Source organism: Stegodyphus dumicola, chromosome 11, assembly GCF_044657685.1.
Source record: "Stegodyphus dumicola isolate Sdum_Otavi_A_Nest chromosome 11, ASM4465768v1".
In the NCBI taxonomy this organism is placed as follows: Eukaryota; Metazoa; Arthropoda; class Arachnida; order Araneae; family Eresidae; genus Stegodyphus; species Stegodyphus dumicola.
Window position 1 is genome coordinate 46,414,739 of NC_140778.1, and position 14,090 is coordinate 46,428,828.

The following is a 14,090-nucleotide window of genomic DNA, read 5'->3' on the forward strand; positions in this document are numbered from 1 at the left end:
TATTTCGGACATAAACCATTAAGCGACTCGATGAATGCTGACATTCTCCAGATTTCGGTCTTTCACAGTAACATAATTATCATATAAATGTATGAAATTTTGCATTAAAAATGAGGTAAAAATTTAAATAGTAAACGGAACTTTGTTCTAAATGTCATTATTGAGGAAAATAACATTTTAACTCTTGTCAGTAACGGAGATTGAGGATGTAATATATTCTCATGCCCTTCTGGGATTAGAAATTGTAGAACAGCATAACATATGCAAACATTGTTCCCATATCAGCCAGAATGAGCACCGATTCTAATTGTTCTTCTAATGATGAACTTAAACTACTGAAAAATTGCAATGGTACTCCACGGTAGTTGTGGTGAATGTAAGGGTAAGAGAGTTCTGCGTAACACGGCTACTGCAGGATGGCCGAAGATAGACAGAACCCAAAGCAAATGAAGAATACACATGAGTTTTAAGAATGTAGAGTCATTAGGTTTTTTTTTCCTGAAGTTGAAGACGAGAAAAATGTGCATTGCCCTCCCCGGGATTCGAACTTCAGACCTTCAGAATACGCGTCGAATGTGCTTCCAGATACATAGAAGGCTTGCAGAAAAGAAGGGAAAATACCTTATATATTACCGCCTTTAAAAGGTGACTGGTGATAAGGGTCCCCAATTGCGAAATCATGGTGGCTGGGTACACTCATCCCTTGGTGGTTGGGACATTATCGTTCATCACTTTTTAGTTCGAACGCCACTGTAGAGTCATTAGGTTTTATGATTCTGGAGACGAGAAAAATGTGCAATGTCCTTTCTGGAATTCGAATACGTGTTAAACGAAGGTATGCAGAAAGCCTGCACGACGAAGGTGTCAAGCAGAAAGGATGGAAAAAGTACCTTAAGAGGTGATATACAAAAAGACAAAAGCCTATTTACTGAGTTCCTGTGTCTCTATAGATACTGATGCAAATTCTGATCGTCACGACTCAGGCATAGTTTGTTCCGATAAATATCATTTTGTGTGACTTGTTGTAACTCGTCTGGTTGGATGATAGTGATGGCAGTGTATATTTTCAGTTCCAGTGCGTCAAGTGTCCGTGGATTGTTTCGATAATCCTTGTCCTTCAGATTGCAATGGAAGTAAAAATAACAACCAGCTACATTAGGCAGCAATAGAAGGTAACCGCATTCTTCGAGACAGTCGTGTCAGGTGTGAAAATTGAGTGCCTTGCATCCAAGCAGGCGTGTGTTGTCGTGTCTTCGAATATACTAACGCTTTTCGGTTTCATCTCCGTCATGTCCATTTCGTTTTATCTTGGACCAGCGTGTATAAGTACAATCATTTGGCTGAAAACATTTCTATTTCCCTTCCGCAAAACCAGTCGTGCTAATATGGACCGACACTAAGCACATCCAAATCGAGAATCCAAGAATTGGAGGACTACGTGCAGAAAGTGGAATATTTTCCTGGAAACATTAAAGCAGGGCAGAGCACTAAGTCTCAGCAGTGCTGGTAGTTCAGTGTAACGACTAAGTTTTGTGAGTTTTCATGCTCTTATTAAGCAAAGATTTTTGCCGAAATTTATACCTCCTAGGATGGGAAACTGTAAATTAGCACAGCGTATGTAAACATTGTTCCCATAGCAGCCAGAATGAGACTCCTTTTAATCAGAACTATTTTCCACACCGTTAGTGCAATATCACATTCAATGCATGCCCGAAATTTTTGCATCGCTCCACAAGGCCATGTGCTATCTTGAAGAAGTTCCTGCGCTGCAGAACGGACATCGAGAGAGGCTTCGTAAACATAGGATCCAGAAATGGTTATTATAAGAAAACATAAAATACTTTCTATAAATTGCACCGAAAATAGAATAGTCCATTCTATGTGTTGGTACACTTTAGGTGATATTTGAAAAAACATCGCAGAGGCGCTATAAAGCACTACTAAGAAAACATTGAAACAAAGTTCATTGTCAACTCGCTCCGATGATTTTTTCAATGAATTATAAGAGCGTATTATCCATTCATTAATAACACCCTCTTCTTGTCTCATAGATCTGGCCAAGTTTCGAAATGCTGTAGCCAGTTTATAACAAACTAGGCCGTAGTATATGGAGACTGCATAAATCGGCCAATGTGAGAAAAGATTTATTGCTATTACTATCACCAGTTTTAGAAATTTAGCCATAAAACTCTCTTTCGGTAACATGAATATAGTCGACAAAAAGAAATCGTAACCTTTGAATCTGCGATATGTAGTGATCATTTCAGTAATTTGCATCAAAATATTTAAGGTAATCCAGGTATATATAAAATACACGACTCTGCTGTTCTGTTTGGAACTTAATTGTGTTAAGTTATACAGAAGTTTTTCCAGTCGGTTAATTTTGAGGAATAAAGAAATTTTATTCGTGATTACTACGATAATCTGAAACGCATGAATACAATAGGCCCATGGAAATTTTCCCCATTTCACTGCAGCAGATATTAGGACAAGAATGTGAATTATGTTCGACAGAAAAGCTATCACTTGAAACAAACGCTTGAGCAGAAACACTCTACCATCTTTGGAAATCATCTTCGCATTAAATATTCCACTAATATAAAATAGCATAATTACAATTCTGTAAGGTAGATTATTTTCCTTATACTTGAGTTTAATTTCCCAGCTCATTATAATTTTTAATCTTGTACTCGTCTGTAACGGTTAGATGTTCGCAGATACACTTCTTTTTCCTGCTTCCAAAAATTGCTTAAGGTCTTCGCTTTGGCTCTCCGAAAATGTTTGTACAGTTCCTTTAACTAACTTTTGAGATCACTGTTGCAGCTGTTTGAGATCACTGTTGCAGCTGTTTGAGATCACTATTGCAGCTGTGACATACAAAAATGTTGCACCTCCAGTATTAAGAAGTAAAATAACTGTCAAATGTTTACTGCAATGGCCCCTCAATAAAATATCGCAAAATATGATGGACGGCAAGGATTGCGTTTCTACTAAATGTCCATTGAAAACGAAATCTGCTTTGATATCTTCTTATTTGATTACGTATTAAGAACAGTTACTATTTCGGTCGGTCCATCTAGATACTATGACGACTTATGGATAATTATCATAGTAACTGTTGGTAGTTCAAAATGTGAAACAAATATCTCTGTGCCTCATTAAATTGATAGAGAATTTACCTTTGCCAACCTTACTTTAGACCCGTACAGATCACTTTTCCGCACGACAACGGCCAATTAAGCGTCCTTTCGAAATATATAATTTAATTAGAAATAAATTATAATCTTTCCTGGAATTGTAAATATTTTCCAATTAATGTGGCTGTATTTCATCCTATTAGGTAACTGGTAATTGTTGCTGTTTGCGCCACGCCTGTGAATAATTTTAATTTCGCAGAGTGAAAACACAAATTATGCTTTACTGATTTAAGTGCTCCTTTTAACTAAATTACAATATCTAAACCACTGTCCCATGCTTCTGTTTACATACATTTATATATTTTAAATTATTGTCTGTCCGAGGTTTAGAGATAAATGGTTACGTCACGCCATCACAACAGCTGTTACTCAATTCAAACACAATAACACGATCAGTATAACATAATAATTATTATTTACTTCAATTTATATATGTAGGAAGTAAGTCTGTGTATTTGGTTGTCCGTTAATAACTCAGTCACTACTAAAGCTATCGTCACCAAACTTTCTATAGTTCTTTTCTAAGTCCTGGAAAAGGTCGACAACCACTTTTTTCCAAAAAAAAGTAGCTAAAATCAGAGATATTAATTAAAAACTCGGAAAACGCTAATTTTCGCCCTCACTTTTCCGAGTGGCAACAGTCTAGCACGATGGAGATAAAAATCCGCTTTATTTCAAAATGTGTTGCCACTGCTCGCTTTCAAATTCTAGAGTCTGTTAATAAAAAATTTCTAAGTTTTACATTGAAATAAAAATATCATTTCCAAACATTAAATATATTATTCCCGATTCCAAAAATTCGTGTGGAACCATTTCGACTGTTCCCATCTTTGTGCGACTTGAATCAGCCGAGATATTAATTAAAAACTCTGAAAACACTAATTTTCGCACTCATTTTTCCAAATGGCAACAGTCTCGCGCATTGCAGTTAGAAATGCTTCATTTCGAAAAGTGTTGCCACTGCTCGGTTTCAAATCGTAGTTTGTTAATGAAAAATTTGTAAGTATTACAAAATCTATATATATATATATATATATATGACGCGAAGAAAACACTTTGCCCACTTCCCACTAGAAAGAACGTAAGTTAATTAATGCTTTTTCTGGCCTTTTATATCTTCATGTACATTCCCTTTTCTTATTACATATATTTTAAATTTAAATTTTTATTTTTTAATTTGTTTTTGCAAAGATTGCATTATATTTCGTAATTTTCTAATGTTTATTTCAATTGAGTTCTATTTTCATAATGCCAATTTCCAATGTTTAATTTTTTACAAATAGTTTTGAATTAAAATGCATAAACACGAGGGTGTAGGGGGACAATTACTCAAATAATTTATCAATTTTAATGCATAAATTGCTTTTCACTCAAAATTGAATTAGCGAAAATGCTTAATCAGAATGAGTTCTTTGGTGCTCTGCATTGGTTCTTGGTCCCTTCAATTCACGGAAATATTTGGCCTAACTTAAATTGCCAGTTTGGCATCGCCTTATTACTTGAGTAAAGGACGAAACACCTTCGTATTTATTTCTTAATTATTGTTCATTGAACGTGAGTTGGTTTGTTCCCCTAGAAAATTGAACTAATTTCCGATCAATGGCAATGATTACTTGCTTTTAATTTAATTTCTTTTTACAATTCAAAATTTTGTTATTCGTGATTTAATTCAAGTCTTCCGTTAAACATTTTTAACAATTTACATTCAAGTTACTTTAAAACAATTTTCGGAATTAAACTTACTAACTATGGATTCAGTCTTTTTAGATAATTGTACTAAAATTAATGTAAGGAGATAATATAATCAATATTTCTTTAGTAAATAAATTATTATCAACTTACTTTGCAGCTATTGCGCAAGAAGTAAAATAACTTGATTTCGCACTAAGTAAATATATATATTTAGTATATATATATACTATATATATATATACATATAAAGAAGAATGCTTGTTTGTGTGTTGGTTTGTTCGTTCGCTTTACTTATTTCTGTCTGATCAGTTACGCTCAACTTTTCACCACATTTAATGGACTTAAATTGAATATAGTTGAAATATTGGATGGAACTTGAACTTTTATAACCATTTGAGTAGAAAGACGAAAACGTGCTTGGCATTGTTGCTGAGGTAATGCGAGAGAATTAGTTTATTTTTCTCTCTAAATTTTTATGTGGGTTCCATATCGCACCAGACTGAAATATGTATGACTATGAATCGTATTTTTTGCATCGTTATTAGAGAAGGATTACATCGATATCGTTCTCTCTGTTGTTAGATGCATTACTCTCGGTCTAACTTTACTGGCATTGGAAACTTCTTTTAGTTTATAATATATATTGTGAAATATGTAGGCTAATTTTACAAATGTAACGTAACCGATAATCTTTTAATTGCATTCTATACAAACCTTTGAAATCACGTATGAAAAAGACTGCTTTACTCTTCTGTTTGCTGGACATCGCAGAAATTGAACAAAGTTCTTAATTTTTAACTTACCGGGTATGAAGCTCCATCTCAGAATGTAAACACAACAGCAAGAGTTTTGTTCCTGTCTTTAAAAGTAATATTCCAAATTTATCTTCTGTTGAGGTTAACTACTTATATTTTAACACTACATTTACGGGACCCTTCATTTTCACCGATTTCGGACTTCATGAGCAAATTTACAAAAGCCATTATTCTTATACTTTTCTAACTTATGCTATCCCATCAGCGGCCGATCAGTAAAGACGCTGAACACTGGTAGTTCGGTCCGAGGTTCGAATCCCGCAAACGGGCTGGCTGAATGGGCGTTTTCGTGATTTTCCCCATGTGTAACGTGTATACGAGCCAGTTTCCCTTAGAAAGTCCTCCATGAAGGCATCCCTCCCTTTAGGCAGATAGCCTTCGTGGGCTTTGCCATAACTGAATAACCTTAACCCTCTAATTTATGCTAACAATTATCTATGTAATAGGGACGAATGCATACCCTACTTTATTTCCTCTTCAATCATTTAATTTCCGAGTTCTGTACAATGTATACCTGTGTATGGATACCCGCCATTTTGACGGGTAAGCTTGTTGTTTTACAGCTAACCGTAACAAACCGTTCTTTTCAGCCTAAATGGGCGTTAATTTAAGCCCGAGTGGACAGAAGAGCTATTAATTTCGTTTTAGCATTTTGCGTTGGTTCACTGTAAACGGCGTGTCACTTTTAAAATTGTTGTCACCAAATATTATCTCCCTGCATTATATTTAAAGAAATGAAATAAATTAGAGTCTGCATGAATGTATATTTCTAGCACTGTGAAAAAACAACGGTATCTAGAAACATTAAATTTTTAATAACGTAATCCTCCATCCAAAATATAGGTATCCGGAAGCGTAGATGGCGATTTTGAAATTTATTTTATTATCTTTTTTATATTTTTTAAAATTCTAACGAATTTTTGATTAACAAACTCAATAATTTCCAAGCGAGCAATCGCAACACTGTACGGGGGGGGGGGAACATTTTTTATCTTCATCGTGCGAGACTGTGTATCGGAAATTTTAAAAGATATGCTCTTTTTAAGTTATTTTGTTATATTGCTGTTGAATTGAATTTATAGTTTAAGTGATATTTAATAAAGGTAACACACAAAACATAAAAAAAAAAAAAAAAAAAAAAAAAAAAAAAAAAAAAAAAACGAGAGAGAGAGAGAGCTCCCTTTTGGGCATAATATAAAATCTTAGCTTTCTTAATATTTTGCTGTCAATACATTTGAATTACAATATGTAAGCAAAAAAATATCAATTTATGATATTATTTTGTAGTTTATGTATGTTTTTTAAAAATATTTATTTAGGAAAATTTAAAATGTATTTAGTGAATATATATTTTGCAATAGTGTATATATGTATAAATTTCAAAACAAATGCATAAATAAACGAAGAACGAGCTATAGAATATAAAGTTTTTAAATACTATAATAAATTAAATAATAATAAAAGAAAAGCAAATCTGAAGGCCTTCAGATTTTATATTACGCATAAAAGGCCGTCTTTTTAACAACTCGTGTGTTACCTTTATTTATTAAATATCATGTCCTTCGCAATTAAACCACAAAAAAATCAATTCAACAGCAATATCACAAAATATTTAAAAACAGCATATCTTCAGAATTTCCGATACACATTCTCGCGCTTTGGAGATAAAAATGTTTTTTTTTCTACCGTCCACTGTTGCCACAGCTTACTTTAAAATCGTGTATTTGGTTAATAAAAAAATTAGTTAAAGTTTTACGAAATTTGAAATAGATAATAAAACTAATTCGAAATTCAAAATTCGAGCTTCCAAATGCCCATGTTCGATCGAAGGACTACATTATTCAAAACTGGATTGCTCTAGGTAACATTGCTTTTTCACAATGCGGGAAACATCCATGCATTCATACAGATTCTTCATTATTTAGTTTCTTTAAATATAATAGATGGTGATAATATTTGGTGGCAACAATTTAAAAAATGAATCAAAGCAAAATGCCGCTTCGAAATTAACAGCCCTTCTAGACTAACACCCTTTGGGCTAAAAAATATTTTGCCATTTGTTTAGACTATTGGCTATTTGAATTAAATATGCACACATAAAAGTATTAGATTAAAAACTGGATACGATTAATTGGTTAAAATCAAAATGTCGTTCTGAGACTAATAGCCCTTTTTGTGTCTAACGCTCCTTTGGACTAATAATAGAAATGTCTATGTGCCGATGTAATTAGCGAGTAATTAAATCAAATGACAAAGATTTTTCAGACTTCGTTTAAAAGTAAACAGTAAATGCAAAAGTATGGTATAACACATTGATTTTAGTTAGCATAAATTTGGTTATAATGATTGAAGCTGGAAACCCTTAGCAACTGCATTAAAAAAATAATCGATCATTATCATCACAACGGACTATTCACAAAAGAAACATAGGAAATTTAAATAAGTAAATAAATAACTGTTTAAAGGAGTGCAATTTTCTTTTCCTAGAAACAGGGAAATTGAAAAGGGAAGCTATTAGCTTTATTATCCAGAAAATGGCAGGAACGAGATGTGATGCTATATGGCAATTATGCCTTTTTAATCATGTAATGGTTTTTTAGTAGCAATGTCAGTACTTGCTGTGTAACGGTTTCCAATAAGCGGTCACGGGTGAAGCCACTGTAGACAAACAGATGTCTTGTTTTGCACCCGCTAAGTCTTTCTGCACCGATGGGCGAAAAATCAAGCTTAGATGCGAAGGAAAGGTAGTATATAGAAAGTGGGCAATTTTGGTCTCCAGAGAGGAGAGTAAAAAGAACTTCGTATTGTTTTATACGAGTTCAAAAGGCCTGGAAGAAAAATTGGAACAAAATAAATTTAAAAATAAATGGCCCATAGTAGTTTAGAGGAGAAAGGAAAGGATTAAAAAAAAAAAGATGGGCCTCGAGAGGAAAAGGAAGAGAAGTAGAAGATATCATGATATGTTATAGCGTCCATTGGTGTGTGTGTGTGTATGGATGCGTCATAAACCGCAAAAAAATAAATAAAAAAATAATAAAATATATATATAAAAAATTTTTAAATAAAACAATCTCTGATTAGGAATGTAATGTGAAGTAAACAAATTTAACATAAATTTGGTATATATAGATACCCTAGCATAATTTTGTAAATGAGCATATAACCCTTTAACTGTCAAGTTATTTTGATGATTTGAACTGAGCGCACATTAACTTTTCCCGAAATACAGTCGGGTTTGACAAAGAGTAGAAGCCGAAATAAACGTCTCCCGATATATATTCGGATATAACAATACGATGCACTCAAAAAAAAAAATTACCCCGAGTAATACTCGGGCGTGACATTTTCGAACACCAGTGCTGTGCCCGAGATTATCTCGGGCATGACAGTTAAAAGGATAAAGGAGATTTAGTTTGTTTAGTTTTATAATATATCATATAATTTTGAGCATTACTGGGAAGACAAGACATGCTAATATAAAGAAAACCTTACCGGTATATACGTATACAAACTGTTTTTCATTTTGAGATCCCCGCTCGTCGTTTGAAGGATAATTTAGTATGACTGGTTTCTGAGTCGTTGAAGCTGTTTCAGCGCTTTGTATTGCAGCAATCAGGAACCTGTAAGTCTTGTTGTTGTCCTATGAGGTGACTATAATTTCGAATAAAATAATCCTAGCAGCGATCACCTGATGAATATGTCGTCTACAACTCAAGAACACTGAGGAACTGAATCCTGAAATAAACTTAAAAAAAAAAAAAAAAAAAAAAAAAAAAAAAAAAAAGGAAAGGAAAAGAAAACTAGCAACTTATGCGAAAAATTAGGGCTGGGATTATATTGTGGTATACATCGACCAACGCCCAGACAAAGAACTCCTGTGAAGCCACTGTTTAACGTGGTTGAAGCTTTCGTAAGTTACAGTCGAAGAGAAACTCATTATCTCAGAGCAGATTTTTGTTTCGGTTACAGTTTATTAGAATTATAACTGTCTGTACGTTTTTCAATAATCCAGGAAATATATATATGACATGATATGAATGATTTGGAACTTGGTGGTGGCGTAATAGATGCCTAGCGAAGAAACTTGGCAAGGCAGACGTAGCCGAACTCAAGATAATTTTATTATTGAGGAAAGCAATTCTGGATTCGCCATATTGCTGCACATGCGTTCACATACGTGGGCGTCTTATGCGCTCTTGTAAGCTCAGCACATATTCAGTGAACAAAGAAGGTAGCCGAAAAGCGTCTTGCCAGGAGGAAAGCGTAAGCGAAAGTGTCGCAGCAATTCGGAGGAAGAAGGGAGGGATTCAAAAATTTTCAGTTCGAGTTGAAAAAGTTTTGGTTTACAATTATTTAGTGATTGGACAAGAGGTATTTTCATTAAGCGTTACATAGGATAGCTTGATTAATTTGAATGATGCAGTTCAGACATATAGCGCTATTTTTAAGATAGGGTGAGAATTAAATGAAAAATAAAAGAGGTCATAGCCAATTAAAATCAGAAGTTTGCATTTATGTTTTTTTTATCTTACACACTCACAAACACATATATATATGTAATATATTCTGGAGAAGGAATTTTGATGACTTAGAAGTGTTGATCCATAATGACTATGAAACTGGAGGCGAAGGCAGTTTAAATCTTCAGTTTTATTTTCAGCAACATGCTGCGGCTACACACAAGTCGGCACACTAAATGTGACTGTTCCAAAAGGCTTACATTTTTTATAACTTTGTAGCAAGAAAGAAGCAGCAGATAGACAGCAGTCCAGCTAGGCCAAAGTGTTGAAAGCAAGTGCGTTATGTTCAGGATGAAATCTTAAGTCAAACTGAATTAGTTGTGGTTCTCAAAGCCTTTTGATTGGGTAGTTAATATTGCTGTAAAATTATTATTGGCTGCTTTAGTTCAGTTTACATCACTAGAATCACGTAAGAGTCATATGACATAGATTTTTCTCGAAATGACTCAGTGCAAATAGATGTTGCTATTTTTAGAATAGAGAAGGGAAATTAATTTACGTTGCTAATTTAATCTTTTACATATTCTTCATTTTTCTTACACACATATATGCGTGTGTGCGTGTCTGTAATGATAACACATTTGTGGAAGCACTGGTGTAAGAACACTGAGACGTAGATGCGCAGAAATGCTGATAGCGTAGATACTTAATGCTTAAAGTGTTGACCCATATTTGAAGAGGAACAAGTCGAGCCGGGTTAAATTCCTTTTGCTTTTATTTAAATTCATATTTGTGGTCACAATTCACTTGGCAGTCCAATCGTGCCTATTTCCAGAACAATTTTGATACTATAGCGATAAAAAGCGAACATAGATGATTGAAGCAGCCTCTTAACAGGATGAAAGCGTAAAAGTAATATACTGAACAATCAACGACAAAAAAAATAATCAATCGGAAGACTGAAGAAACTAAAAGTTATGATTAGGAAACATAATGACGCAAATGCAATTTCACTAATAATCTGTATAAAAAATATTTGAATGCATATTTGAAATTCTCAGCATATTGCATTTTAACCCTTTATACCAGCATATTACATACCTTTAAATGCATGTAGTTGCCATTTGGCGAGATACTAATATTTAGTAATATAAATCAAAGCAAAACGTAAATTTTAGCTTACTGCATAGTGCAAGCAATTGGATACGCGCTGTTTACGCATACAGTTTTGAAAGTTTTAGTGTGGTAGCCCCACTAGCGGTGTTGTGGTCATTATTGTGAGTTGATGTGTAAAGTGTGGATATCATTTATGTTTACGAATTTTTGATTTTGTGTTTGCTTCTATTTTGATGTATTCAAAGTTTTAAAATTATTTGAACAAGGTATATAATATTACATAAAATTGTTATTTCACGTTTGCCCATTATATTTGTTTTGTAAGCCGCTCAGACGGTATAGTGGTTAGGGAGCCTGACTGCGATACCGAAGGGTCTGAGTTCGAACCCCGGAGAAGGCGTGGTTGTAACTGGCCGTTCCTTCATACGAGGGAATGGTGGCCCCATAATAATTAGGCGCCTCCATAATAAAGAGACCACCACATCTGGACTTAGTATAGATTAATGGACTCTGTTAAAAAACTGTAACTGTTCAAAATCTGCCATTGGGGAAAATATATATATATATTTGTTTTGTAAAAGTTGATAGTTATTTTTTTTTTCAAATATTGGAATAAAAACATAGTTTGCATTTTGTTTTAGTAATTTTCCTATAGATTAATGGACTTTGTTACAAAATTTTAACTATTCAAAATCTCCCGTTGGGGGGGGGGGATATATTTGTTTTGTAAAAATTGATAGTATTTTTTCAAATATTGGAATAAAAACTTAGTTTACATTTTTTTAGTAATTTTCCTATTTTATTTGATATCAATTCTAACGTATTTTTGACTTTAAAAATAAAAATAAAAATTCATGTATTTAATGGTTAACCCTTTTCGGCACACTACCTTTTAAAGTCGGAGTTTTGATAAAAAAAAAAAAAAAAAAAAAAAAAAAAAAAGGTAGGCAGTCTAATTAGGCCTAGAGGAGTACACAAGTAAAATTTTGTGAAGATAGCACTTATCGTTTTAATTCTGTGGGTGTGCCTAAAGTGGCACACTGATTGAATAGATCTTCGAAACGAGTGCTGAAACGAACATTGCTGTCAATGAACTGACCGATGAGATGCGGAGAAACCAAAATACAGACTCTCAGTTGTCCTAGATTATCGGTGAGCCCGGTTCAGGCACACCTAGGGTTCGCCGTTTGATTTTATTCAAGATTTCAAGGTAAAAATTTAAAACTAATATAGAATAAGGAGATTAGCATACAGCCAAAAAAAATAACATAGAAATTTCTTTTCAAACAATTCCTTTTATACCCTAAAAAAATATGGAAGATTTCTTTGAAAAATGAGGGTCTTAAAAAACTACACATGGCTAAAATATATGGACTGGTTTGTGTTGAGTCCATATATTTTAGCCATGTAGGTTTGTGTATCATCTACTATAAATAAGGTTCAGAGTAACCTATAAATCCTTTTTCATTCAATTTTTCTGTGCGTACAGAAGGAAATTTTTAGGTGTGTCCAGACCAGACACACTGTGCCGCAAAGGGTTAAACTATTTTAGCAGATATCTGGAAACAGAAAGCACGTGAACATTGACAAGGACTTAATTAGTAACTTTGCCCTGCAGAAGGAAATACAATAAATGACAAAATTAAGAAACGGAAAATGAAGTCTCCGTATAAATGTGTATTCGTGTTCTTTGACATCAATGGAGCATTTAACGCTAAGAAGATATCTACAACGAATAATGTGGTCTACAATCTGAAACGTTTATTTCAAGTGTTATCGTATTCCATTATTTCAACCCACATTATTCTTTTAACATTAGCGGCTTTGTCGGAAAGCAAAACACTGCTAAGAAAAATAGTTATAATATCCATGCTCTTAATACTTCTAATACATAAAACTGCTTTATCTTTGAAAATAAGTCGTCTACAGAAATTAATGAGACATGTAAGGATGTTGTATCCAAACTGGCTCTAAAGAGTTGACCTGACAAGTCAGTGCCTTGAGATGGAACACCGAGCTCCACGGCCGTAACACGTACCGCATACTAGGATTAAAACTCGTCTTCATTTATCACCGCTTCTCCACATTTCTTTACAAAATTCGTTAATTCGAAATATTTCACCTTAGGTTTGTGATATCCGAAACCCTTTAAATTTGTCGCTACCATCATAAAATTAACTATCGTTCACTGGTGTCTCCCTGTTTCCGCGGTTGTCAAAACCGTTCCGCGGAATCTTCAATCCTCATCACCCCCTTCCTAAAAAGGTTACATAGTAGGGAGCTGACTGGACATTGGACTCTTCCGAAATGTAGGAAAGCAAAAACATTTTTAGTTTTTAAAAAATAATTTTTAAAAGAAATAATCGAAAAATATTTACGATCTCAGATAATACTGTATTTAAAAGGAAAGAGAGAGATGTTCAAGCTTTGGTATGATTTTGGCAATGAACTATAGAAGATCGTTTCCTAAAGTAAAAAATAATCTTTTGCAGAAATTCCGAATCGGAATTCGATATTGATAACCTTTATAAAGGGCTAAATGTTTTTTCAATTTAGGTTCAATAATGTCTAAAGCATCTCTATTGATTAAGATAAGATGAGAAAATACAGCTAATATTGTCACAGAATTATAAACAAAATGAAACTAGTGATCTGGAGGAGCCTAAACTAACAGACAATGTCTAACCTTGTTAAATGAAGACTTAATTTATTCACAGAAAAACTGTCCAACTCTTCTTAGCACTTTTGTCTGCTCTTAATGACTTGTCGTGACCATGGACCTTATAAGAAATAGACTAACCCAAACGGGT